This window comes from Hibiscus syriacus, unplaced genomic scaffold (genome assembly GCF_006381635.1).
Source record: "Hibiscus syriacus cultivar Baekdansim isolate YM2019G1 unplaced genomic scaffold, ASM638163v2 tig00113726_pilon, whole genome shotgun sequence".
NCBI classification, from domain to species: domain Eukaryota; kingdom Viridiplantae; phylum Streptophyta; class Magnoliopsida; order Malvales; family Malvaceae; genus Hibiscus; species Hibiscus syriacus.
In genome coordinates, this window is record NW_024063472.1 from 1,149,060 (window position 1) to 1,174,875 (window position 25,816).

Sequence of the window (25,816 nt, forward strand, 5' to 3'; positions counted from 1 at the left end):
AAATTGGAGTACTTATTCCTATATCCACTCACTTAAGAGGAATAAGTTAAATTCGAGTCACGCTAAAGATTTAATTTACATTCACTACAATCTTCGTCTTTTATCTAGGAGTTCTAGTTAATACGAGGATAAGAAAACCAAGATGTAGGATGTTGGTGGAGATTCTTTTGATTGATTGGGAGATGTTGGATATTTACAATTTGTCGAACTCTCGTTTGATGAGTCGGATTTAGAGAGCGAGTTAATCTCAGAAAATGTTAACAATGTTTGATTTGTGTTGTTTATATTGTTCTACACATAATATTATGGTTGAGTCTTAAGATTTGACACTTTAATTTTATGGTTTGTTATGGATTTTATTGTTTTAGATTTAGTATTATGGTTTGTTTATGGATTTTATTATTCTAGTGTTAATATTGTAGTTTGAATATTGAGATTTAACATTTTAATATTATGGTTTGTTTATGGATTTTTTTATTAGATTTAATATTGTGGTTTGAGTATTGAGATTGTTTATGGTTTATTTATGGAGAGCGAGTTGATCTCGGAAGATGTTAACAATATTTGGTTTATGTTGTATAATATTGTTTTAGACTTAATTTATTGTTTGAATCTTGATTTGATACTTTAATATTGTGATCTACTTATGGAATTTATTTTCTAATTTTCCATGAAACATCGACTTCAATTATAATTCTTTACCTCTATTTATAATTTTAAAATTTATTTATATGTTGTACCATTGTCGTCCCATTACCATATAATTTTAAAAATTACCGTTTTCCGTTCCATTTCTCGTCTCTGTATCAATATATCATAGCCTTCAACCGCTGCAAAACGCTCCAAGTTACCTTGACTGTTCATATGCATTAGAAAGAATAATTGCGTTTGTTTTGTTTTGGTTCCTAATCAAATTAATGATAGTTGTATGGCATTCTCATAGGACTGACCTTTCTCTTTAGGCTATTCCACATTTCAACTCATGGTACACTACTACGCTCTTTTACTTCAAACTTCGAAGTCATTGTCTCACTCCAAGTCTCCAACAAGAAGAATCAAAATGTACACAGCTTCGTCATCTAAATCACAAATAAAACTCGGGTTTCTCCTTTATTTTGTTGGTGATAAACAATGACGGGATATTTTTGCAGCTTCCTGGTTTTGGCTTGGATGCTTCTCCCATGGCTTGTTTTGTCGGTTGTAACTGAGAACGACATGAGGTGCCTTGAAGGAGTCCAGAGTTCATTACACGACCCAGATGACAAAATAAGCAGTTGGAGTTTCCAATAACAATTCCATCGCTTTTATCTGCAGTTTTGTTGGAGTTACATGTTGGAATCATAGGGAAAACCGGCTGTTAAGCCTTCAACTTCGTGACATGAGAACCCTCGAATTATCCAACAATGATCTGTCAGGTCCTATCCTTTATGAATTATCAAATTGTGCATACTTGAACACTTTGGTACTGTCCAATAATAGACTCTCAGGGCCTATTCCATTCCAATTATCTGGCTTAGGTAGGCTGAAGATATTTTCAGTAGCAAATAATCATCTTGTCGGCTTTATTCCTTTAGCTTTTGAGGGACATGGTAAAGCCCATTTTGCTGGGAATAGAGAGGTCTTTGTGGTGGTCCTCTTGAAAACTATGGAGGTTCGAGTAGGAGGAATTTAGTCATTATAGCTGCAGTTGGGTTTATTTACTTTTTCCCCTCTTTTTTTTAAAAATAATCTGGGACCTCAAGGTTTTCGGGACCTTAACTGGGTTTTAGGCGTTGTAGTTTCAATGTGGTTTGGGATTGGGGTCTGGTGGTGGCACCATTTGTGACGGTTGATACTGTGGAGAAAAGGGTTTATTGGAGGGGATGGTGACAGTGGTTGGGCTATGTTGAGATTCCAGAAGAATTGAAGAAATGAATGCTAATATTTCATTAAAAACGTCATACACGAATACACAAACTCAGCTGTTTATATACAGCTCTTAGTGAAAGTTATAAGCATAACAAACTCCTTAACCATCCTAACAAACTCAACTGCTGTTAACATCCTCAATGGTCATATGACATGCAACGCAGTATGAGTATAATACTGCTAACATTCCCTCTACTTCATCTGATCTTTTGGTCTTGAACACAATTGCATCCCGATTTTCTCTCGAAAGACTTCAAATGCTACTCTAGACAAGGGCTTAGTAACCATCTATGACTTGATGAGTTGCAGGTACATAGTTCACACATAATTGTTCAGCAGCCACATTTTCACGAATAAAATGCACATGAAGATCTACGTGTTTCTATTGTGCATGATAAACCGGATTAGCACTCATCACCATTGTTAGTGTATTATCACACCAGATCACTGATTTCCCATGATACTTCAACTTGAGATCAGCTAACAATGTACTCACCCAAGTGACTTCTGTTGTAGCATCAACTAAGCTCATGTATTCAGCCTCCTTTTTTGATCGAGAAACAGACTTTTATTTCTTGGAACTCCATACAATCAAGTGATTATTAAGAAACACCCCATAACCAGAAATTGATCGCCGATCAGTGACACTTGCACTCCAATCAGCATCTGCAAATGATGAAACTGTTAACCTCGAATCAGATGGAAAGAACACCAAACCATAATCAACAGTTCCAGCAAGATAACGAAGAATGTGTTTCACTGCAACAAAATGGCTTTCACGAGGCGAATGCATAAAATGAGCGACTTTTCCAACACTAAATGCTAGATCAAGTCTGCTATGACACATATACAACAATGATCCAACAATGCATCGATACATACTAGGATCAGCAAGCAACTCACCATCCTCAACCAATTTAGGTGCAAGAACCATAGGTGTAGCACATGATGAAGCATTCTTCATACCCACCTTCTCCAAAAGCTCCAAGATGAATTTTTTTTGTCTGGGCATCAATGAGCCATTTACCTGTTTTACATCAATTCCTAAGAAGTAACTGAGAGACCCCAAATCTTTAAGAGAAAACGTGTCATGCAATATGCTCACAACACTAGCAATTACAATGGATGACAAACCGGTAATGACAATGTCATCAATGTATACCATAAGGTAAACCCGCTCAGCACCAGCATTGGTAAAAAGCATCAGCTTGAGAAACTTAAAACCCTATTTGAAGCAGCACATCTTTCAACTTGGCATGCCAATTACAGGGGGCTTGCTTCAACCCGTACAATGCTTTCTGCAACTTACATACGAGGGGTGTACCATCAGCTGCCATCTGTTCAAAACCTGGAGGTTGCTGCATGAAAAATGATTCCTTCAAATCACCATTAAGAAAGGCATTATTGATATCAACATGCCTCAATTCCCAGTTATTAGACACAACAAGGGAGAGAACAACATTAAGAGTTGTAAACTTTACAACAGGACTAAAAAGTATCGAGATAGTCATGTCCAAGAACTTGAGAGAACCCATTCATAACAAGTCGTGCCTTATATATATGAATTGAGCCACCTGGATTACGTTTCAACTTGAACAACCATTTACAACCTACTGCGACTCATCCTGGTGGTAACTTAACAAGCGTCCATGTTCCATTCTTCTTCAGTGCCTCAAACTCATCCTGAACTACAACAGCCCAGTTTGGAGACTGCAATGCTTCACTAACCGTTGAAGGAACATCCTCATCAAAATAACTTGAGTAAGCTTTAGGCTTAAAAATACCACACTTGCCCCTTGTGAGCAGCGGATGATAGTTAATACGGGGTGTAACAACTGCAGGCATACCTTCAGTATTAACAGTAGGTCCAGCATCAATACTGTTAGGAGTAGATAGACTAGAAGACTCATCTGCAGCTTCTTCTAAGGAATTATTTCCCGTACAAGATTCAGCAGTAACACTGGTAGAAACAGGTAAACTAGAAGACTCAACTGTAGCTTCGTCTAGAGAATTATTACCCATAGGTGTAGGAGTGTGACTATTAGCCATACAAGGCATAACAATATTGCTATAATGCATTGATGAACCCGCCTCAAAACTGCCTTGAGCACCAATACCAGGTAGCTGCTAAATATTAGTCACAATCTCAAGAGCTTGTGACTGTTGGTTCTTGACCACAGTTGGCTTAATTGAAGTAGCCTTTCCTGCAAAAGGAAATATAGTCTCATTAAAATAACATGTCTAGAAATATAGACTCTCCCATCAGCAGCCAAACATTGAAACCCCTTTTGTTGAGGACTAACGCCTAGATATGTGCATGGATGAGAGATAAATGCAAGCTTGTGAGCTTGAAAAGGTCGCAAGTGAGGAAAGCACTGACAACTAAAAACATTTAGATCATTATAATTTGGTTTCTTCCCCCAACAACTTCTCAATAGGAGAGATCCCTTGCAGACCTTAGTGGGTTACTTGTTGATCAATCGAACAACAACAACAATGACATAGGACCAATACTCAATTGGTAGAGACACCTGTGCCAATAACACAAGAGTCATTTCAACCAGGTGTCGATGCTTCCACTCAACAACACCATTCTGCTCTGATGTGTGAGGGCATGACACCCTATGAATAATACCAGCTCTAGTTAGCAGTGATAAGAGGCTACAAAATTCACCACCCCAGTCACTCTGAACTGCTTTAACTGACGTACCAAATTGAGTAGCCACCATTTTCTGAAATAACTGAAATGCTATAGTGGTCTGAGACTTATTTTTCAGAAGATAAATCCATGTAAGCCGAGTGCACGCATCAACTAAAGAAACATAGAATCGAAATCCAATAGAGGAGACATGTGGAGGTCCCCATAAATCAATATAAATAAGCTGGAAAGGATTATCATAAATTGTATTCGATTGCACAAAAGGTAATTTGTGACTTTTTCCCATATGAAAAGCATTACAAGTTTTATTAACATATGTAGTAATTTTTACATCAAGTTCCCTAGCAATTTGAATTAAAGTTTCATTAGAGGGATGACCAAGCCTTCAATGTCACAACTCATCTATCTCAGTAGGCAATGTCTTGGATACAAGATTCATATCAACACCAGTACATCAACCTTCCTTTTCAGCTTTATTTGTCACAAAAGAATAAAGTCCCCCAGCTTCCTCACCAGTCAAGAGCACTTGTCCAATAACCTCATCACGCACACAACAACTACTGGAATGGAACTCAAAGAATATATTGTTGTCCCTAGCAAGCTTAGAGACCGAAAGCAAGTTCTTTGTTATATGAGGAACAAGCAATAAATCATGTAATATCAACACTCTAGATGAAGTAGGTAAAACCGAATCACCAACCATTCGAATATCTAGTGAAACACCATTACCAACCGCAAGTTTACTTGGACCATGGAAATCATAAGAATTCTCTAGGTTTATCCTATTTGGATTTACATGATAAGTGGCACCTGATTCCACCACCCAACGCTCAGGAGATGCAACAACAACATTCACTTGAGAGTCCAATCTCCCACAAGAGCATTACTCACAACCTTGACTGTCACTATTAGAGGCAAAATCAGGCGAGGAGTAACTACTGGTTGAATTATCCTTGGAAGGAGCATGATTATTGGTTGAAACAAGAGTAAAATATTCATCAAATCGATGCCAACAACGATCAACCAAGTGACCAAGCTTCCCGCAGAACTGACATTGCACACGCGTTCGACTGCGCCCTCGACCACCATTTGTTGCACCAGATCCAGAAGATGCACGACCAGATCTGTGATCCTAACGGTTAGAAGAACCACGATTAACATCACTCTGAGCAAAGTTAGCACTCATAGGCAAGGTATCCTGTTGTTCATCAAATCCAGCCAGCTGTACCTCAACATCCATTAACATATTATATATGTTATCTATCGAGAGAGCCTCTTTCATGGTAGAGACAACAGACATGAACGGCTGATATTCACGAGGAAGACCCTTCAAAATGCTCACAATCTGTCTAACTGGAGGAACAACACTTCCACATGAAGCAAAAGCATCACATACTTCCTTAATACGTGTAAGATAAACACGCATACTGACATTTCTCTTCCTTATGGACTGCAACTTATAGTAAAGACTCATAACAGTCATTGTAGAATGGTTTGCAAAAAACTTGAGCACCGTTTCCCAAACTGCAACAGCTGTTTCAGCTCCAACAAACTGTGGCAGAAGATGCGTACTAACCATTGACAACAACCAGGATGTAAGTGCGCTATCTTGCGTAATGAAATCTTCATATGTCTCGTTTGGTTGAATCTCACCATTTGCATCAAGAACAATCATCGGTGGAGGAGAAACACCACTGGTCAGCAGCCGCTTCAGACGATGACTCCGAACCGTGAGCAAGATCTATTATTTTCAAAGCAAGAAATTTGATTCATCAAGAACCACATTAACTTTCTTGTTGGTAAACCCCCAAGAAACACTAGCAGCGAGATCCATGAGTAAACAGTAATCCAAGGCACTCTGATCACGAACGGAAACGATAACACAAAATTCCAAGACCAATAGCGAATGATACCATGTTGAGATTCCAGAAGAATTTAAGAAATGAATGCTAACATTTCATTAAAAATTTCATACACGAATACACAAACTCAGCTATTTATATACAAATCTTAGTGACAGTTATAAGCCTAACAAACTCCTTAACCATCCTAACAAACTCAACTTCCGTTAACAACCTCAGCGGTCATATGCCATGCAACGCAGTATGAGTATAATACTGCTAACATGCTGAGAGGTTGAGAGCTCACAGATAAACTCAAGTTTCATTGTTTCATAAGCGTCTTGTAAAACTTAAGCTGGCTTATTTAATGGCTGCCACAAACAGTTTCAATGCCAATAACATCATGGTTTCCACTAGGACTGGAACTACTTACCGAGCACTGCTTCCTAATGGATCAACCCTCACAATCAAGAGGCCCATGAGTTTTAGGATCAAGGAGAAGCGATTTTGTTTAGAGTTGAGTCGATTAGGTAATCTTATGCATCCAAATGTGACACCTCTGCTAGGATTTTTTTAATAGGTGTCTTGTATTCAAGTAAGAATTTGTGATAATTCAAGAACCCGATGAGACCATGGGCCTCATTAAAAAAACATCACAGTCCTAATTAGAGAAAAAAGAGTGCAGTATGGCCAAGTCTATACTTTGTGATTAATATTATAAGTGGACCAACGAAGCTTACACAATACAACTCTTAGGAGCTTTCGTATCCTTTTATTCGCTTCTTATCTACAGAACTAAGACTTATAAACAAAGAAGGTGGCAAATCGAATCACTCTATTCCTCTGGCCACACCTTAATCCTTGATAGTTCGATAATTTCACTCAATAATTCACATAATACAAACACCACTAAAGGTCTTTGGTTCAATATACACACACTAGACCAAGAGGACATTCCAAATCAAAAAAGCCACTACAATGCTAGACTTCACCAATTCCTCACTCTCAACATCTTCTAAACGTGGATAAACTGAAGATTGCAGCAAGTAAATACACCCATCACCTAGGAAGCACGGGGATACCATAGGTGTGCCATTTCAAGTACTTGATACGTCCCCGACACGGGGATGGTTGGGGTACGTACCGGGGATGTGCCACGGTGGCAGGGTACGGTTGAACGACGTCGGGGACATTTCACCGAGACCTGGGGACTTTTCAGGGACGGCATGTGACTTTCACATACTTTCCTAGGATCTTTTTGTCATTTTACATTTAAAAAGATCCCCCATCGCATAACCTAATTTCACAGCTTCTCAATTCCCTCTTTCTTCTATCGACTCTCATCGTCTCTCAACACTAAATTTGTGTTGCTGAAGTTAAGACTTCAGGTTTCAAACTTTCAGTTGGCTATGTAAGTTCTCCAATTTCTCTACGTTTTTCAATTTGTTTTCTCTTCACTTTTCAATTTATTTTCATTACCGAATATCCTTTGCAATTTAAAGTTTTCTTTGCTCTCTTTGTGCTTCTCTCATCTGGGTTGCATCTTCTCTAGTGTGGTTTGGTGTTCATGAGAAAGTTGAAGATTTATCATGTCATCTTATTTTTTTAGCTCTTCGTTATTGCATAAGTTATGTTTGATCTTATTGGTATTCTTCTTTACTTCACTTCTAAAAGCAATAGGTTGCGTTTTTTGATTTCTAAGTTGTTTTTTGGGTCTTGTTTCTGATGGGTTTGTTTGAAGGATTTGGTGTCTTGTGCCACCCCAATTGCTCGTGAATGTTGTTGTCCGTCCGAGGAACAATTAGTTGGTTTTCCATTTAGTTAAGACAGACATTTAGTTTAACATTTTTTAGCTCTTCATTAATGCTTTCATATCTTACCACAGTGTATTGTGTCTCCCGAATTAGTAACAAGGGTAGGTTCTTCTGTGTTTTTTTTTTGTCGCATAACATGTAATGGGGTTGATTATGTTTCAAGGTTACATGACTACTCATTAGTTGCTTTATATGGGATTTTGGTTTTGGTGAGAGAGTAGTTGAGATTTTAAACAGTGTTTGTTTCATTTTTCTAGTAGTAGCATTTCTCAAGAACAAAAAATAGAGTTTAACAAATTTCATATTCGAAATAAAATATAACGAAATCCATTTTCCGGCAATATTTTTTCAATTTGAAGCAAAACATATTAGGGTTATAGTAGATGATTAAATTCATTAAAAAACGCTTGGTGCAAATTCCTTATATAGAATTTGACCAAAGTTTTTTAATGAAGTTTTACTTGAGGGGAAAATGAAGACTTTTATCAAGGAGTTCTAGTCAATATGAGGAGGAGAAAACCAAGATGTGGGATATTGGTGGATATGCTTTTGATTCATTGGGAGATGTTGGATATTTAGAGTTTGTCGAACTCTCGCTTGATGAGCCGGATTTAGAGAGCCAGTTAATCTCGGAAGATGTTAACAATGTTTGGTTTTGGTTTAATATTTTTCTAGACTTAATATTATGGTTTGAGTCTTAAGATTTGACAGTTTAATATTATGATTTTTTTATGGATTTTATTATTCTAGAGTTAATATTATGGTTTGAATCTTGAAATTTGACATTTTAATATTGTGATTTGTTTATGGATTTTACTGTTCTAAACTTAGTATTGTTGTTTGAGTATTAATATTTGACTTTATTTATGATTTTTTATATATATTTATAATTTTAAAAATTATTTTATATGTCGTCTCCTTACCGTCCCTGTACCCTGTAATTTTAAAAATTGTCGTTCCCCATATCCGTATCCGTGCAACATAGCCCATTGCTCCCAAAACAGAAAAACCACGCCCATAAACTAATCTGGATATACCCTAACAATGATAAATTCTGAGACAGCAAGACTAACTAAGCAATACAAGTAGACCGTAACAAAAGCCCCAGAATAACACGATCCAACGAACAACTATTCACAACAAGGTTAAACCTGCAGACCTTACACACTCAAACCGTTCGACATCCCGATCAAATCGGACTAAACTTGGCAATAGATAGATCAACAAAGTATCATTCATGAGGCACACGACCCAGAATACAACAAATCAGAACCAAATGGTCCATCATTCTCAGAAAAAAAACTTATTCCTCAGAAACACTAACAGACCTGCTCAACAACACATCCTCAGACCACCACAGTTATACATTCGACTTAATCCATAGAAATGGCTGGTCTCGCCTCACCCCCTCACTTGAAAGGACATGGGCATCGAGGTTCTTTTCCCTATACACAAACTTCACAGACCAAGCAGAACGAGCACAACACTCAAAACATCTATTTACCAAATCTGCACAGAGAGAAGGGATTGCAGGGGATGAGAAGCTGTTAGTTTATAAACATACGTCTAATGGGACTCTACATTCCTTGCTACATGGTAGTGTTGCAGATTTAGATTGGCCAACTCGGTTTCGGATCGGTTTGGGTGCAGCGAGGGGTCTTGCTTGGGCACCATAGTTTCTGGCTTCCATTTATGCAGCAAACATCAGCTCCAATTTTATTCTTCTCGACGAGGACATCAATGCCAGGATAATGGACTTCGGGTTGGCAGGGCATATGAACTTCCCCGATGTTTTGGGTGAATTTGGCTATGTAGCTCCAGAGTATTCAACCACTCCTGTAGCTTCACTTGAAGGGGATGCATTCGGATTTGGAGTCGTGCTTCTCGAATTGATAACTAGGAAAAAACCCCTGGAAATTAATGCAGTTGACGAAGAAGGATACACATACAATGGTAACTGGTGGAATGGATAAATCATCTCTTGAACTCCGGTAGAATCGAAGACGCTATCGATGAAACTCTTTGCGGACAAAGGCACAATGAGGAGATGTTGCACTTCCTCAAAATAGCATTAAACTGTGTCGATCCTCGGCCAAAGGTCTGATGGCCAATGTACCAGGTTTTTGAGTCATTGAAAAACATGGCTGGAGTAAATGGTTTCGCAGACGAATTTGATGATCCCACTGACATTTTAGTGAATCAATGTAGCCTTTTAGAGGAAAATTAAGACAAATCTGCTTAATGTGGTGATGGATACAAAATTAAATATATGTTATAAATACCATATAAACTTGTTGAACTTTAGGTTGTTAAATCTTCAAAGAGATCTTATCTGCCCTTTGTTTTGAATGAAAGTATATATTGGTTCTTGAACATAAAATTAAGCCAAGTAGACAATAATGAATTCTTGTATAGTTTCACTCTAACACCAAAAACTGGTAACGAGGAAAGTTGATACACATATCGAAGGATCGAATTATTGGAAAAACCAGCTTTGTTTGGAAACAAAGTCCACTTTACCATACCGCAACTCAATTATCTGTATATGCAGCTAATGCTTAACCATCACTCTTCATAGAACCCAGTAATATCCTGAAAGGCCTCTTTCTAGGAGCATACGTTGCAGCTCTTTCTACAAAACCCGGGAGATGCATCCGTACCCACCATGTAATTAGGGTTCTTTTTGCATTCACCAGCCTTCGCCAGACAGCAGCTATAATTCTCATCAACACAATCCCCATTGCAGATCGCCTTCTCGATTTACTAAAGGCCCTCACATGGATCCACTTTGTTGCTGACCATTTCTCACCCTTTATCACTGGGCAACTTCCATGCAAACTTTTTTTATCTGTGGTTGCATCGGGATGCAGACTGAAGAACAGTAATGCATCCCCTTCGGGGTTTCACTGCAAGTATTGACAGCACAGTTGTGTCAAATACCAACAAAACTATATGGTTGGGTTCTAGTGCACCAGTTAAATAAGAACAAGATATGGCAGTTAAGTAGTAATATCTGCAAAATTCACTGGAATAGCCTATCATAGTTGTCGGACCATACACCATAATCGTAATAAATGATTCATGATGATTAGGATACTTGTTCACCGTTTAACTGAGATTTTGTTACTTAGAATCAAGAAAAAGTTTCATTATCACGTTCAGTGCTCTAAAATAATAACTTCAAATCTCTAAGGTAATAAAAACCTGCAAATCCATTTTTGGCACAATCTGACCAGCTTTCATCCTTGATCTGAGTAAGTTTTCCCTGCAGAAAAAAAGAGAGCGCTGAACTAATAAAATGGAAATGTAACTGTCATAAACCAAGAAAGCGTAAAAGACAGATACAGACAAGATTAAAATTCACATGCAAATGCTTACATCTGCATTTGGAAACACAGTTTCCCCACCACTCTCAACATCAGACAAATACATCAACACGGTGGCAATACGGTGACCACCCAGCTGTTGGTTAGCTGTCATGAAAATAGTCGAAATGTGGCTCATACTTCTGACCATGCTCATAGTGTAGTATTTGTATGGACTCTCCATTCTCTGTTTGCAATGCCGATAAGAAAAAAAAGTCTGGCTACACAGATTAAGAAGTCATAGCGTAACAACAAACAAGTAAAAAAAAAACAAACCTTTTGGAAGGAAGGTCCATGCCGCAATCATGGCTTCAATATCAGCAACTACTTCGTCCTGCAAATGAGAAACAAAAGACATAACACAAGCCTTTTAAGTTCATAAGGCAGCACATAAAAATGCAGATCAAAGTATCATACAATAAGCATAGGCTAAACAATCTATAAACTTAATGAACACTCTGACATTAATTTAAACCATTTATTTGATAAGGTATAAATGAGCAAGAGCCGGTATGACTAATATGTAATAAGCTTTTCAACTGTTATTGATGAGGAAACTAGTTCTTTGGTAAAGAAACAAGCCCTAAGATTCGATTTGAGTGAATTATGAAGGAAAAACCTGACAATTCTGCCATTGAACAGTTCAAAACTCAGAATTATTTTCCAAACTTCTAGTTAATTTGATCAAATTTGTCAATACCAAATACAAGTTCTCTAAAAACAGAGCATACTTCAATTATTGTGACCGATTTTATAGCATCCAATTGGGTTTTGTGGGGGGGGGGGACATTGAAAGATACTAATAATATTTATCGTTTCTAGACAGCTAGATGGTTCATCCGTTCTTAAGAAACTACAGCAAGATTTCATTGCTTGAAACTACGTACTTCAGTTTAGCCACAAAAAAAAAGTACAAGAAAAACAAATTCAAGTGAAATATCAATTTATTACCATAAAAAAAGAAAAGAAGTGTCAATTCAGTTACTTCTAACTATAATTATAGTCATAAATTCACCATTTGAACACGTACAGGTATAGAAAAGAAAGAACAGCATTGCTCTCTAATATAAAAAAAAATCGAATCGATTCACAGATTTAAGCTAAAAACAACAAAAAAAGAGGCAATTGATTTGTATACCTGAGCTTTCCTCAGAAACATGCCGGAGCTTGTTCGAACTTCACTTTCGACGCTTTTACCTGATTGATTATCGGCCACCATTGATTTCTAACTTATCCTTAGCCTGAAATTGACATGATTCTGTTTTTAAATGAAATAATAAATAAAAAAATCTTAAAAATTTATTTAAAAAATATTGTCGCTTACCAGAGTAATAAGGTGATCACATTCGTAACTCGTTAAAAACCCTTTGTAAATGAAAGCCCTGCAAAAAGGGGGAAAAATAGTACATTTCGCAATTTCGAAAAAATTAAAACTGAGAAAATAATAAATGTAAAAAAAAGGGGGGGGGGGGAGAGAAATGAAATTTACCTAGGATGCCATGAGAGCTGAATAACACGAGTGGGATCAAACGGAGCCGACGAAGATCCTGTTTTCATTTTAATAACCGATCCATTAATCTCAGCCGAAGCCAAACACAAATGAAGGAAAAGGAGGGGAAGAATCTGAGAAAACGCCGAGAATCCATGGGAAAATGAAATCTACTATTGACTTGGCTCCAATCCGTACTAGAATTGCAGAGATTGAGTGTACTTTAAAATTGCAGAAATTGGCTTTGTATTTTGTTTTCATTCATCTAAGTAGTTTTTTATTTCTATTTAAGTGGGAAATCCATTGGAAGGTCTTTCTTTTTTTGTTCGTTACGTACAAATGTCTTCTTTTTTTTAATAAGTTACGTAAAAATGTCAAAACGAGGAAAATGGATGTTTCCGGACGCTTCAACGGAAAATAAATGAAAACCATGTTTATACTTTAATTATAAAAAAACATTAAGGGTAAAGTACACAAATGGTCACTCAATATAGGGAACTAGTTTGTTATGTCTCCGACTATTAAAAGTTATAAAATAATCCCATAATTATAGGATATTACTTTGTCGAGCCTCCGGCTATTAAAAGTTATAAAATGATCATTTGATTGTTCAATGTTTCTAACTTATCCTTCTTCATTGAGAATTGACAATAATATAAGTCGGGCATTAACTTATGATTAAGATATGATCATATATGACCCTAGAATCTCAAAGGACCATCAAATTTTAATAAAAAATGATGAGTTTGAAACATATGAATAGTTCGGGAGACTATGTTTTAACTTTAATATTCGAAAGACTTAACAAAGCAAATCTATAGCTGAAAGACCATTTTATAACTTTTAATAATGGAATGACTCAAAAAATAACATCTTATAATCAGGAGACCATTGTGTAATTTATCCTAAAATTAAAAAATATTTAGATCCATGTAGTAATACCGTAGTTTCATTTAGTAATAAAAGTTTTGCTTAATTTTAATTATAAAAGCATTAGTACCTTTGTTTAAGGTTAGGTTGTTTTATAAAAATGTATATATAGAAAATAAAGGATAAATTATGTATTTACTCACTTATTTATTCTCGTATTTTCGTTTTGATTTTTTAAATTAAATTTAATGTTATGTTTAAACTATCACTCAACTTTTTTTATTATATTAATATGAAATAAGTAAAGAGAATATTTGTTCAAAAATAATTCTCAACTTCTTGAAGTTGAACGATCACATCTTTGACTTTATAGTGCTCAAACTCGAATACTCAAGGAATAACAACAATTCCTTTACCACGAAGGCCACTAAACTTTTTATTAAATTATATAAACATTACTTTTGATGTTTTGTTCATCCATAGTTAAAAAAAATAAACAATTATTGACATAATTTTTAATGATGACATATCATAAACTTATGGTGACACATTAGTATCATTGTTATTTTTTTTACGACAGATGACTAAAGTAAAATCAAAATATAATGTCAAAAAATTATGAAAAAAAAAGTAGGTGGTTCAATTACAATAAAAATTAGATTTGGGTTTTAATTTCGAAAACTAGACTGATATGTTTTCTATATCGATAGTTGACGGATGATATCGATATTAAAAAGAGTATTGATATTATCAAGCATTTTAGGTATGTTTCGTGTTGACTTGTGAATATAAATGTCTGGTTGAGCTTAAATACGAGGTATTAACTTCCCTTACGTTAATATACCTGGAGAGTAAATTATATTTTCGAAGTGGACTAAACGCTAATCGTGGATTGGGCTTAAAGTGCAAGACTGAAGTTTATGGACTTATGGCTCATTGGTGATCTTAGTGGAATATTATGATGGTTTAACAGTGTATGATTGGCCTTGGCCTTAGTGAGGTAAGTATAGATGCTTGTGTAGTGACGGATAATACCATACATGTCCTAAACGAGTTTTTTTAAAGACAACCCTAAATTAATGTTTACGATTTATTTGAGGAAAATTAATTTTTTAAATAATTTGGTTTGAAGTCGTTATTGATCTTTGGGTTAGGTATATCAAATACTTCAAAAAATATTTTTCTAACGAATTTAAAAGAAGAATTGGTCGCGTATTATCAAAAAATTCGTTTTAAGAATCAATTACGTGTGGGGACGAGTAAGCACTCCCACAACACCCAAAATTGGTACTCTCGGTTAAGCAGTCTAAATAGTGAAACTTTATATATTCGAATCTAAAATTTAAATTACGATCATTTTATTTCGATGAATTTTAAAAATGAGTGAATTTCTTTTTTTTTAAATAATCGACTCAATGAGAAGTAGTAATTCACGGTTTTATTTAAAAAAAGGATGTCACCTTTACTACGTAAATTAATGGAATTAAAATCCAATCATATTAGACGCAATTTCATGACTTACGACGTAAAACAACATTGCTCTCAATTGTTTTAGAAAAACGAGAAAATAAATGTATGATTCATGAATGCAACTGTAATAAATGATATGAGAATAAAAAAGGAATGCCAGAAATGTACGAATTTGTTCAAACAAATTTACACATAAAATATTTATATTAATCAAGTAATAAATAATAAATAATAGAAAAGTTGGGATGTTCTTTCACTAGCACGTCTTAAGGAATCACACTCCAAGCATTTGAGGTTTTCTCATGGATCACTCTTTGTTTGAGACACCTCCCATAAAATAGGCATGATTTGATTTTTATCAAAGTAATCCTCAGACACTCTAGATATTAGAGGCGTTCCGTAGACAAATCCAATCAAAAAGGCACTACCATAATGTAGAGGAATATTAGTTAATATATAATACAAGAATACACATACATATGTTAATATTGAACAAAATATAAAATACAATGGCCAAAATAAAGGGGAAATGCTAAATACGTGCTACTAAAATAATAACAAAACAAAGAGTCAAATACACTAACATAAAAAATGTCATGCGACAAAAATGCTTAAATAATATAAAAAAGGTTATATATAATATATAGACGTACCAGCGTAAATATATACATAAATGTAATAGTAAAAATATTATAAATATAATATATATACACATAGGATACATGCAACTTAAGATAAAATATAAAAAATAAAGAAATCTTAACATTTGCAAGTGCAATGTCTTGTGTACGTATATAAATAATATAAGATTAAGGTGAAAAATGAAAATAAACATATGGGTTACAAATGAAAATCAACCGAATTATAGACACTAAGACAAATGAACATTAAATCAAAAAAGGTAAATACTACGAATATACAAACATAAGGTAATAATACAAAGGAAAAACTTACGAATATATACAAACATAAGGTAATAAATAAAGGTGACCAAAATGATTCATTCCAAAGATGAAAGAGTTACAATCACAATAAGACCAATGTGATAAGAAACACCAATTAAGTGTACACGACCTTTTTTTCAAAATGAATCATTTTTTTGCTTTTCCTTAAAATGACAAAGAGAGAGTGTGTGTTACAGTGTATTATCGGGAAGGGTGAATCGCCGTTTGGTGTCGTTCTCTAGTGACTGTTCGACGCCAAACTTCAAGGGAAGGTTTGTCTTGATGCCATTAACTCGGATCTGGTCTTGGTTTCGACGGAAAACGACTCGAGCCTAATGAATCAGTCCTAAATCATTCAGTTTTCCCACTCTCCAATCTCCTCATCCGATTGTTGGATCCGTTTTATTTTGAAATATGTTACTCCCCTCAGTCCTCTTTTTCAATTGACCGCTCGAATTCACGAATCGAGCACCAAAGTTGTCATAGTTAAAGACTCAACGTTAAGCTTCTTTCTTCTCTCCTTTTTTTTAATCTCTGATCTCCTTGTTCTTTTACTTTGATCCCTCCTTTTTAGTTCTTTAAAAATGGCTTTTATGGCGATGATTGAGATGGGTGTTTAGTGAGGGTTGTTGGCAGACAAGTATGGCTAGGAAAAGGAGGGTGTCCGATTGTTAAAGTTGGCAGGAGTTGGTTGGGAAAAATCAGGGTTTGGATTTCAATTTGTAGATTGTTCGAATTAGAAGCCAGACGAAAATGAGTCTCTACAGTTGCCCCTCTTTGTCCATTCTTGTGTTAACAAGAATAGGGCAAAGATAAAAAGACAACAAGTTTTCGTTCATTATTACCTTCCATTTTGAAATTCGGTGCTACCTCATGAGAGACTAAAAACTCCTTATCTCCAGGGAGATGAAACTTGTATTTCAAGGGAAAATATTTTTTAAAGTTCTGTTTAAAGAGAAACTGTCTTTAGCGAAACAAAAAACATTGTTTCAAGAGGAACAAATTCTTTGGTTCTTTTGAGAGAAACTATGTTGAGCAAGATGAAATTTTGTTTCAAGAAAAACAATATCAAGGGAAACAAACGACATGTTACTTCACGTTGAGGAGGTTTAATCATTTTTTTATGATTCAACCCTTCGTTTGAGTACGTTAGGTTTGTTGACGATATTGTTCCTTTGCACTGAGGATGGCGAATTTGAATGACTACGTATCTGAAGACAATATTGTTCCTTCACGTTGGGGAAGTTTGATTACCTGAAGATAATTTGATTTTTGAAAAAGACACTGCATCTTCACATTGAAGAGATTTGGTCGCTTTCGGGTGATTTGCTCGATGTTAAATCTGATTGTGACATTGCTCCTTTGTGTTGAAGAGGTCTAGTCAATGGATTCATGTTGAGGACGTCTAGTCGTGTTTGGGTAATTTGCTTCTTCACTTGTGGAAATAAAACTTGAAGACAATATTGCTCCTTCATATTGAAGAGATCTAATTGCCTTTAGATAACTTGCTTGTCGAAGACGACATTGCACTTTCCGATTGAGGAAATCTAGTTGTCACCAATCATTTCTTTCCTGAAAGGCACGTACAAAAAGTGTTCATGTATGAATGCAACTATTTTGAATGTTTTCATGAATGTCGGGATGAAATTCATTTGATGTCTTTGATCTTTTTTTTAAAATGAGCTTCCAAAATTTTCCTCATGAAAGATGAAAATGGTCTTATATAAGAGAAAATTTAAAGGTGTCCTCATGAGAGGGAAGTATAAATTTCTTATGTTGTATCTGATGATGAATGTTTGATGTTGAGAAGCATATTCATGTAACATGTATGTATATGTGAATGCATGCTGTCTTGATCAACAGTCAAGAATGGTTGCACGGACACTCTTCATTCTCTTCCTGATTTGATCGTCTTCATTCTTTTCCATACTAGAGTCTACTCTTGAAATTCTTGACTTGTGTCCATTTGTTCTTCTTGCCCTATTTCTGATTTTGAGCTTCTATGTCTAAGAGACATTTGTCAATTTTTAAGATCTAATCCCCATATAAATTATCTTGTTTGAAAATGTTTTCCTTCCTCTTTCAAATTTTCAAAAGGTGAAAAAGATCGACGAAAAAGTTTTGAAAAATGGGGTCACTTATTTTGGGCTCACAATTGAAACACATTATAAAACAAGAGTTCATTGAATATCAAAAGAATCAACTACTCTTTTAATGTTTCAAAGTTATGATTCATTGACAAGTGTTAAGATTTGTCTAGTTTATTTTAGGTTGGCTTCTTAAATTTTCTATGGTTTCTGTCATCAAGTTGTCATTCTCTTTTCTATGGAACATTGTGGCATGCTTCTCATTCTCGGCTTGGCATTTTAATCTGATGCAAACAAAATGATGTAACTAGCATACTCAATTGCTAGAATTTTTAGAAAACCTCTATTTCGGGTCTCTGAAATCCTCCATTTGTTCAAGCTTCGTATACTCTTTTAGCAAAGGCAGTGTTGAGATATCGATCTAAAAAGGAAACTTCCGAGTGCTCGTGTGAAGTTGACTATAACAGGTATTCCTTAACTCCCTTAGTCCATCTTCACTGAAACTCATTATTTATTTAATTTAATTTGCCTTTATCGACTAGTTGAAGGAATCTATCTATAAAGTCAGGGCTTTGACCAATTGCTATAGAGGGATAACTCAACTTTATTGTATATATATAATTACATTAACTTCCTAGGTATACAGATTAAAATTCCTAGAAGCTCAAAAGTTTTTTTTATTTTAAAAGATATTTATAAAACTACAAGATTAAACTTTTCTCATTTATCATAACCTTAAAAGGTGGCATAAGCTCAATCCTCAAACATTTACAAATGTTTAAGTAAATAAAGGAATAAATGATAAAAAAATGAGTTCAAACAAAACAACATGCTCTCAATGTAAGTGTAATCAAATTTTATGGTGAACGCAAATGACTTCTTCTCGATTCGTATTAGAATGTCACATTACTCATTGAATGTCCATACCCATGAATCAATCATATTCTAGACCTTTCCCTTTAATACCCCATAGTTCTTAGTAGTGTGCCACGAGCTTCCTATGTGATATCTACATATGGCGTCAATATTGTAGCCCTCAAGATATGGGGGCTCTTTTGTCTTGGACTGAATTGGAGTCACAAGATTATTCTCAACAAGCGTTTGAAGCAAATCCTCATATTTCATTGAAATTTCAGTAGGAGTTTTATCTCGAATCACCTTAGAAGGTTTGATCCCATGCTCAGCTAAATAAAATCCTATCATATTGATCTTATCTCCTATCTCGGTGTCAGCACTACTGGTTCTCCATATCTTATCATTCTTGACAGCTCTTTCAATTATCTCTTTACACATGAGATGCAAAGAAAGTTTTAGTGGCATCCCCTAGCATATGATTGATATAGAGATATTTTAGTGTATCGATGAACATGATGATAGACTCTTTTTCAGTCATTAGTGGATACACATGGGATGCAACGTCTATCCATCGCTATGCCTAATGTTAGAAGCTCTCATTATGTTACATCTCCATATTTTACAATGTTGTTTAGTCAGGGGCCATATTAGTCATGTACTTGTATTAATCCAGAAAAGCATGAGCCAAATCCCTTTAGGTGCAAATCTGAGCGTGACTTAGCTGACTGCACCACTTAGAAGCTAGTTCGACCAAACTGTCTTGAAAGTAGTATATCAATATTTGATCATTGTTGGCATATCTAGTTATCTTTCGAATAAACATCGTGAGATGGGCAGAAGTTCAACTAGTTTCATTGTATTTTTTTAAATCGGGCATTTTGAATTTGGGTGGGAACACCAGGTCATGAACCAAGGCTAACTCACTTGCATCCATTTCATCTTGAGATCTCTATTCTTTTATTCCTTTGAAGTAGTCTTTGCACAAATCTTTTAAGTTTTTGGGGATCACATTCTCAACTTTCTGATAGCACATAAGCTTCTTAGGTGGAAAATTAGTTGTGGAGTATCTTGTGCCATCACATGCTCGGGGGTCTTCACAGATGATGAAGCATGCTCTATTCCTTTTGTCTGATTAAACCTAGTCAAATTTTCCACAATTTGGTTGACCATGTCGGCTTGGTTTTACAAGATAGAATCCATAGTGGCCTTTTGAGATTTTTACAATTTGGTTTCCCAGTCTGTTTGTATTTTCAGTAAATTCTCTTGTAATTCTTTCTTTAGTTGCTCAAATTTCGCATCCATTCTTGGTATCTTGTCACGTGATAAGTATCACTTATGGAATCCTCAACGAATTAAACTCATGTTTTCATGAATGATGCATGCGAACATGCTTAAATAAATGCAATGTGTATGCAAAATGCAAAGATGTAAATACGAATGCAATGCAAAAAGGTATTAATCCCAAAGATGAATATAGTATAATAAGTTCCATCAAAGATAACAGTTTTTACTATTTGAGATAATCCATTTTCACATACATGCTTTTGTATGTACGCTTGTTCTAAAGGAAGTTGATGTTTTTTCTCGAAGATTCATCCTTGAAAGCTATGCCCATCAAGTATTCTATAACCCCCTAGACTTGTGTATAAGCTCTATTCAAAGTATGACTTATCTCAGATGATGCCCCCATGGCATTGTAGTTGTGCATTAGGTCTTGATGAATAAAGGCGTAACAATTGTAGGCAAGATCATCTAGCTGCATTGTTTTTTTGGACCAAGTGGCCACCTCTCAAATCTTGGGTGTTGTTCTATCAATCAACTTTGATACATGATCTTTAGGCGAGCTTCCTTTTCATTTTCTTTAAGCTTTAATTACCCAAACAGTGTATGTCTTTGTATAGAACTACTTGATTGATAAAAGTTTTCTTTTTTTTATGAAAAAATTTCCAATTAGAGAGTCATATACGGATCAACACCTTCATGTTATGTTATAATGATGATGAAATGCAAAAAGGTTAAAAATGAAAACAACAAAAAATGTGAAAAATAAATGAATACATGTAAAATAATCGATAAAGATAAAAGTGTTATTCAAAGATGAATATAACACTTACCCCATCATGGTATCTACTAAACATGCTTTTATTAAAATAACAATCCTACCTAGACATGCTCTCTACCCGACATGCTTTATTCTGCAAAATAATCATAATCACATGGTATCTAGTTCACAAGCTCTCGTTCGGATAGAAATTTATTCTATGTAGCAAAGAGTAAAGGTGCAGAATCATTCATCCATTATGTACACCTATTAGGGTGACTACAATCGGACGAAATTTTGGCATTACTTCTGACAGGAAAAGGTTCACTATATGCATGGCTTAAGTCGTAGGAAAAAAGGTACTCAAATTATCCTTGTTATTAGTTCCCCATTGGGTTGCCAATCCCTTAATCCTTATTCATTATAGAATTAAGTGAATTGAGTTCAATTTGAGGGAGTATATTCCTTATATCTAACACGGAGGGCTACTTATTAAGATCATAAGGGCATGTACTTCAGGAGTGATTCACTAGCCTATACGAAGGGCTACTCATGAAGGCACTAGCGACTCACTCCCACTTAGCGAGATAGAGCTTGGGTATAGAGCTTATGACATACAAATGCTCGTGGTGAGTGTGAGGAGGAACTCACAAACCTTTTGAAAAAATAAAAACCAAGATTCATTTTCGAAAACCTTAACAAGTTTGAAATCAAACATCAGTACAACTATTTGCAAAAGTAAAAATGATGCATGATTATGCAAATTGAAATTGAAAGGATCGTAATTCATGTAAAGATTCAAATTTATAAAATTCCAAGTACTTAGACAATGTATAATCGAGTATGTCTTGACTGTCAAACCAGTCCCCAATAGAGTCGTCAAACTGTCGTAACGTTTTTTAAACGAGTTCCCTTTTTTAAAAGACAACCCTAGATTTACGTTTACGACTTATTCTAGGGGAAATTGAATTTTTGAATTGATTAGATTTGCAGTCGTCATTGACCTTTGGGTTAGACAGGTCGAATACCTAAAAAATGTATTTTTAACGAATTAAAAAAATTATTTAAAAGACAAATTGGTATGTGTATTATCATAAATTAATTTTTAAGAATTTGGGAGCAAATTACGCGTGGGGAAGGGTAAGCACCCCCACAACATCAAAAATTGGCACCTCTCATTTATACTTTGTCTAAGTAATGGAACTTTATATATCCAAATCCAAAATTTAAATTACGATCCTTTTATTTCGATAAATTTTAAAACTGAGTGAATTATTTTTTAAAAATAGCGACTCAATGAAAAGTATTCACCCAATTTGTTTTAAAAAAATGATGTCCCCTTTACTACGTAAATTAATGAAAAATAAAATATAGTAATGTTGGACACAATTCCATTAACTTACGACACAAAACAACTTTACCTTTAATTGTTTTAAAAATTGAGAAAATAATTACATGATTCATAAATGCAACTGTAATAAATGATATGAGAATAATAAAAGGAATACCAAAAATGTAAAAAAAAATTTAAACAAATTTACACATAAAGTATTTATATTAATCAAGTAATAAATAATTAAATAGATAAAAATAGAAAAATGTGGATGTTCTTTCACTCGCAGTTCTTAAGGAATCGCACTCCGGGTATTTGGAGGTTTTCCCATGGATCGCTCTTTGTTTAAGATGCTAGAACTAATTCATAATAAATATTAAATCAACCAGGATCTAATCATACCAAATCATCAAGAATAAAATAAATACTAGATGCGGAAGCGTACCTAAATTAATTGATAGGTTGAAATCCTTGAATCTTTCTTTGATTGTGATCTTTTAAGAATATAGAGTTCCCTTAAGTATAAACTCTCTAATGGGGATAAGAGTAAATACAAGATTATCTATTCCTTGGGGACCATAACCCCTTTATACAGTTGATTTAAGAATCATCTATTGTCTATATTTATAACTTTGTCCTTAATCAAATTATAAATACAACTTTAATAGTATTTACACTTTTATTTCCATGAAACTTCTAATAACTTATGACTTTATAACATAATTGGTCACTTAATTTATGTCATATTTTATGATAACCATATACACTATAAATATGTGCCCATAATTATGGATTTTAATTCAACAATCTCTTACTTAGGTAGCATATGTTTCCTAATAAATGTATAACCTTATGAGCTCAAAATTTATTATCATACAATAAGTATTGTATAACAATATCTTCCATCAACTATATCCATATAGGATCAAAGTGTCCTTTGTCATATTTATCATGACTAGACCCATCAATGGTCACATATACAAACATAGTCAAATGACATAGATCAATCATGGAGCGTAGCATGAAAATTACATGCAATGTGAACCACACATGTCTACTTCCAACTTGTCCTTATTAAACATTAGTGATATCATATTTTACCAAAACCAGAATGGATAAACCAAAACAAACTTTATTTATGCAGAAAATAATTTTAAAATAAATATCCTTAAACTAAAGCTGTGTTTATAATAAATGATCATTAAAATTACAAACTCCCACTAAAATCGAATATTCTTAATGATATTACTCATATGAGTAGTGTGCTCATGAAAGACCTTAGGTGACAGTTTTTAGTAAGCGCACATTTATGAGTTTGTACTAACATGCTCTATAAATACATAATCACTCTGAATTTTCTTTAAGATCCAGAAACATAATTTCTATATGCTTAGACTTAAGATGTTTATGTTATATATGGAAAAAAGGACTACAACTTAGTTGTCACAAAATAACTCAAGTGTTCTTTCTTATCAATCTATGATTAGCAGTTCATGTGACAAAATTTTTCATTCATATTCAAATAAGTCGGACTCTATAAATTTGATTATCCTTACTTACTATACCTAAATACATCGAAGTTTAAGGTGTTACATTTAGACAAAGTTATGTGGTGGAGAGAGGAAGAAGTTGTTGAAAGTTACATAACTTGGAGTGCATTAATGCACCATTTGGTGTAAATGATATGTTTCAAACGAACACAAAAATAGTGTCAATTTTGGTTTAAAATTAGAAAGGAAAAAGCATTCATTTAGCCCTTAAACTTTAGGTTATTTATAAATTTGGTCCCAAAAACTCAACTATAAATAGCATGGATATTTTCCATTTCTTCATATCAAAATCATTTTATTATTCTTTCCTATTCTAGAGAAATTAAAGAGTTTATGTTGTTATTGTTTTCTCCATTTTATCAAGAGATAATTATTCCTATTTCTCATTGTTAAATCAAGAGAAATTGTAACTCATATTTTCTTCTAGTGAAATTCTTCTACCTTTGTAGTGGTTTTTACCCTATATTATTCAGGGGTTTCCACGTAAAATATGTGTCAACTTTACCTTCATTATTATTTTCTCAAATTATTAGTTGCGATTTTACTCTATCCGACGATCGTATTCCGGAACAATTGGTATCAAAGTCTGATTTGAGTGTGTAATATCTACTTATTATCTTTGTGGTTGCCATAAAAAAAGTGGATCCTCCAACATAAGAAAGTAAGAAGGTATTACCCATTCTACGAAAGTTACAAGGAACTATTCACATCAAATAGTGAAACAGTGGGAGCTATCTGTGATAGAAGTTATGGTAACGAAATTTGACATTGCAAAGTTCAATGGGAGAAATTTCTCACTATGGAAATAAAAGATGAAGGTTATCTTGAGGAAAGATAGTTGTCTAGCGACTATCAGTGAAAGGTCGACAAATTTTACAAATGACAACAAATGGAACGAGATGGACTGTAATGCTATAGAAAACCTTCATCTAGCATTAGCAGATGAAATACTATCAAGCATTGAGGAGAAGAAAACAACCAAAGAGATTTGGGATCATCTCACCAAATTGTATGAGGCCACATGGTTGCAAAATAAAATTTTCCTTAAAAGAAAATTGTACACTCTTTGGATGTCAGAATATACTTCAATGACAGAACACTTAAACACGTTGAATACTTTATTTTCTCAGCTTACATCTTTAAGTTGTATAATAGCAGAACAAGAATGTGTTGAACTTGTACTTCAAAGCCTACCTAATTCGTATGATCAACTCATCATCAACTTGACAAACAATAATGTTTACCAGTCTAATAATCGATGACGTTGTAGATGTTATTCCACAAGAATAAAATTGATACAAAAGTAAGGAAGATAGAAAAGTAAGTCTGCAACAAGTAGAGGCGTTGACAGTGATGATAGGGAGATCAACAAAACATGGTCAAAATAGCAGTCACAACCATGGTAGATCAAAGTCGAGAAGTAAGAATAATTTAAAGAGCTACAAATGTGGAAATAAAAGTCACTTGAAGAAGGGTTGTTAGAGTTTAGCTAAAAACTTCAATCCACAAGGAAATATTGCAAACATTTTAGATGATGGAAATGCTCTATGTTGTGCAGCATCAACATTCATAGAAGGTAGAAAAATATTT

At 34.5% G+C, this 25,816-nt stretch overlaps 2 pseudogenes; one reads left to right on the forward strand and one right to left on the reverse strand.

The window, feature by feature from the left end:
- The first annotated feature begins 1,119 nt into the window (after window positions 1-1,119).
- On the forward strand, window positions 1,120-10,495 carry LOC120187888 (annotated as a pseudogene).
- Window positions 10,496-10,723: 228 nt separating this feature from the next.
- Window positions 10,724-13,248, reverse strand: LOC120187853 (annotated as a pseudogene).
- Between the last annotated feature and the right edge of the window lie 12,568 nt (window positions 13,249-25,816).